The sequence below is a fragment of the Myotis davidii genome, unplaced genomic scaffold, assembly GCF_000327345.1.
Source record: "Myotis davidii unplaced genomic scaffold, ASM32734v1 scaffold4865, whole genome shotgun sequence".
In the NCBI taxonomy this organism is placed as follows: domain Eukaryota; kingdom Metazoa; phylum Chordata; class Mammalia; order Chiroptera; family Vespertilionidae; genus Myotis; species Myotis davidii.
This window is the reverse complement of record NW_006296219.1, coordinates 5,657-9,849: the sequence shown is the minus strand read 5'-3', so window position 1 is coordinate 9,849 and position 4,193 is coordinate 5,657.

The following is a 4,193-nucleotide window of genomic DNA, read 5'->3' as shown; positions in this document are numbered from 1 at the left end:
TTGCTCTCTCTCATCTTCTGGCACCCCTATAATTCTGATGTTGGTATGCTTGAAGCTGTCCCAGAGGCTCTTTACACTATCTTCGTATTTTCGGATTCTTTTTTCATTTTGCTTTGCTGGTAGGGTGTTTTTTGCTTCTTCGCATTTCAAATATTTGCCTTGATTCTTGTGGTCCTCTGGTCTGCTGTTGGGTGTCTTTATAATATTCGTTATTTCAGTCAGTGTATGCTTAATTTCTAGTTGGTTCTTTATCTCAACATCGAGGGTCTCATTAGACTTCTTGAAGACCTCACTACATTTTTTGGCTGTTTTTAGAAAATTATTGAATGACCTTAAAAGTGTGGTTTTGAGCTCTATATCTTCCATTTCTGACATCTGCGTCCTGTTTCTTTGTCTCCGCATTTTTTATGCTTCCTTGGTGCAACCCCTAGTGGTCTTTATGCACAGTCTTGTTGTAGTTAAGCCTAGATTGTTGTAGGTAATACTCGAGTAGGTGCTTCTTGACTTTTGTCAACATCGCCTTCATTTTGTATTAAGCCCACTATCTTCCAAGTCTATGTTGTTCCTTATTCTGCATTGAAGATGAAGATGCAGAGACATTTAGTACACTTTTTAAGAGGCCCGGTGCATGAAATTTGCACACGGGTAGGGTTCTTAGGCCTGGCCGGTGATCAGGGCTGATCTCGGGGCAACCGGTGGGGCAATCAGGGCCCTTGCTCACACCCACCTTGGCCTGGTGCTGCCTGCTCACCTGCTCCATCATCCCACTGTGGTCCCACTCTCGTTGGGGCCCATTGGGGCCAGCAGCACCTCCACTGCCACCTGCTGCCAGTGCTGTGTCACTGATGCCCACCATGTTCCACTCCGCCCCCTGGTGGTCAGCGCATGTCTAAGTCCCAGTTGGTCGAACTCCTGCCCATGGGGACAATTTGCACATTAGCCTTTTATTATATAGGATTCCTTAAAAGATGATCAAATACTTGTTAGAACATCTATGTGAATTTTGAAGCTAGGTTTATAATGAAATTCAGAAAACATAACTCTTTGTATCTTGTTTTATAATATCCTCTCTAATAATAGACAAACATGGTAATTGACCATACCTTTGCTACGCCTCCCATTGGCTAATCAGTGTGATATGAAAATTAACCGCCAACAACGATGGCAGTTAATTTGCATATGTAGGCATGAAGTGGTGGAGCAAAGACTGAGGTGGCTCTGGCCGGAGCTGCGAAGGCTTGAAGGCGGCTCCGGCCAGAGCAGCCAAGACTGAAGGCTGCTCCAGCCGGAGCAAAGGCCTGGGTCCCGGTGCCGGAGGAAAACCAGTGCCGGCAGCCAGGGGAAGGGAAGGCCTATTGCATGAATCTTTTCATGCAACAGGCCTCTAGTGATTTTTTATAAAAGACTACAATTTGAAGTAGACTTTATATGGATAAATATACAGTTCATTTAATCCATTAATTTGGGTTGTTATCCTATTGATTTAGCTGCATTGTTTTTTAGAAAGAATAGTTCTCTGACCCTGAACTGAAGACTTTTGAGGGCTTCTGAGGGCTTTTAAGGTGAAATCAGCCTTGCAAAACCAAAGCTTCCCTAATGGTTCCCCAAATCAGCCTAGAGATCCCTTTTCTAGCTCACTCAAGTTAGAAATGCTAATCAATGGTGGCATGGAAATGAGACAAACATTTGAAACTGGATTGGCAAGGCAAATTTACTTCTGCAGAATGATGCAGTTGCTGGCTGAAAATCATGGTCTGCCCTGCTCCTCACTCTGACTCTGCCTTGATTAGTCAGACCTCAGATCTCGGGTTCACATTAATGTATGATTGACTCATTCAGAGCAAGGGGAGGGGTAAGGCAGAGCCTAAGATGCTGGCCCCCTGAGAACCTGAAGGTCATATCAGAATGGTGGGCCTAAGATGGGGAGGAGCTCCTTTCTTTGATAGAAAAGATTGCTGATTCACTTTCATACTCACACAAAGCAGCTTTTTACCATATATATATATTAGAGGCCCAGTGCACAAAAATTTGTGCACTGGAGGGGGCATGTCCCTCAGCCCAGCTTGCTCCTATCACATACTGGGAGCCCTCAGGGGATGTCCTACTCCCTGCTTCCTGCTCCCCTGGGGGAGCGGGCCTAAGCCACAGCCGGGCCTCCCTTTGTGGGAGGCGACTGAGCTGATCAAGGGAAGGCCCCAGCCCCATCCCCCCGCTGTTGCAGCCACTGCCAGTCACCACAGCCACCAAGGTGTTTTCATCAACACAGAGTCCAGTCCCTTCACCATGAAAAAATGCCAACTTTCTTTAGGCATTTTACAGATGTGTATTTCATAGGATATGACATTTCTTAACCCTCCAGCAGCGGACCTTCCTTTTTTTTCTCCAGGAGTGTGGTAAAAAACCCTAGATCACCTATTTGGATTCTTATATCCCAAGTTACTAAAACTATTACCAGTGGCATACAGGGAGCTAAGCCAATGAGCAGTCAGAAAAGCTGTTTCCTCTGTAGTTCACACCAATTGCCGGCTTGACCCCTGCCCAGGCCTCTGGCCGGGGCATTTTGCCTGGGCAGGGGACCCCCAACTCTCCGCGATCTCCTGCTCCGCCCCTGCCCAGGCCTAATGCCATGGGAAGGGGACCCCTGCTCCCCGCAATCGCAACTCCTCCCCTGCCCAGGCCTAACGCCACTGGCAAAGGCATTAGGCCTGGGCAGGGGACCCCCAGCTTCCCACCATTGTTGGCTCCGCCCCTACCCAGGCCTAATGCCTCTGGCCAAGGCTTTAGGCCTGGGCAGGGGACCCAAAGCTCTCTGCAATCTCCAGCTACACCCCTGCCCAGGCCTAACGCCTCTGACCCAGGCGTTAGGCCTGGGCAGGGGACCCCCCAGTTCCCCACGATCGCTGACTCTGCTCCTGCTCCCCGTGATTGCTGGCTCCTCCCCTGCCCAGGCCTAATGCCCCACGATTGCCAACTCAGCTCCTAATCCCTGCGATTGCTGGCTCTGCCCTTGCCCAGGCCTAATTCCTCTCACCGAGGCATTAGGCCTGGACAGGGGACCCAGAGCTCTCTGCGATCTCCTGCTACGCCCCTGCCCAGGCCTAACGCCTGTGGCCAAGACATTAGGCCTGGACAGAGGATCCCCAGCTCCCACAATCTCTGGCACCGCGCCTGCCCAGACCTAACTCCTCTGACCAAGGCATTAGGCCTGGGCAGGGGACCCACAGCTCTCTGTGATCTCCTGCTCCACCCCTGCCCAGGCCTAACACCTGTGGCCGAGGCATTAGGCCTGGGCAGGGGACCCCCAGCTCCCCACGATCGCCGACTCTGCCCCTGATCCCCGCTATCGCTGGCTCCACTCTGCCCAGGCCTAATTCCTCTCACCAAGGCATTAGGCCTGGGCAGAGGACCCCCAGCTCTCCGTGATCTCCTGCTCCGCCCCTGCCCAGGCCTAACACCTGAGGCCCAGGCATTAGGCCTGGGAAGGAGACCCCCAGCTCTCCCAGATCTCCTGCTCTGCCCCTGCCCACGATCGCCAACTCGGCCCCTGCTCCCTGCAATTGCTGGCTCTGAGCCTGCACAGCAGCCGTGGGTAAACTATGGCCCGCAGGCTGGACCCGGCCCGTTTGAAATGAATAAAACTAAAAAAAAAAAAAAAAGACTGTACCCTTTTATGTAATGATGTTTACTTTGAATTTATATTAGTTCACACAAATACTCCATCCATGCTTTTGTTCCAGCCCTCCAGTCCAGTTTAAGAACCCATTGTGGCCCTTGAGTCAAAAAGTTTGCCCACCCCTGCTGCACAGGCCTAATACCTCTGACTGAGGGGTCAGGCCTGGGCAGGGGACCTCTCAGCTCTGATTGCAGGCTCCGATAGCCAATAGCCACTGGGCACCTATGTATGCAAATTAACCACCATAGTTGTTGGTGGTTAATTTGCATATCACGCTGATTAGCCAATGGGAGGCATAGTGAAAGTACAGTCAATTACCCTGTTTGTCTATTATTAGATAGGATATATATATATATGTGTGTGTGTGTGTGACAAGAGAGTAAGTACGAGTGGTGGGGCCAACAACAAAACCCCAAATGCCCTTAAAATCTATTAAGAAAATCAATTAAGTTCAACTGAAATTGACATTATTATACTATTTTGATTTATAAATATAGGAACATTCACATTTATTGAATTA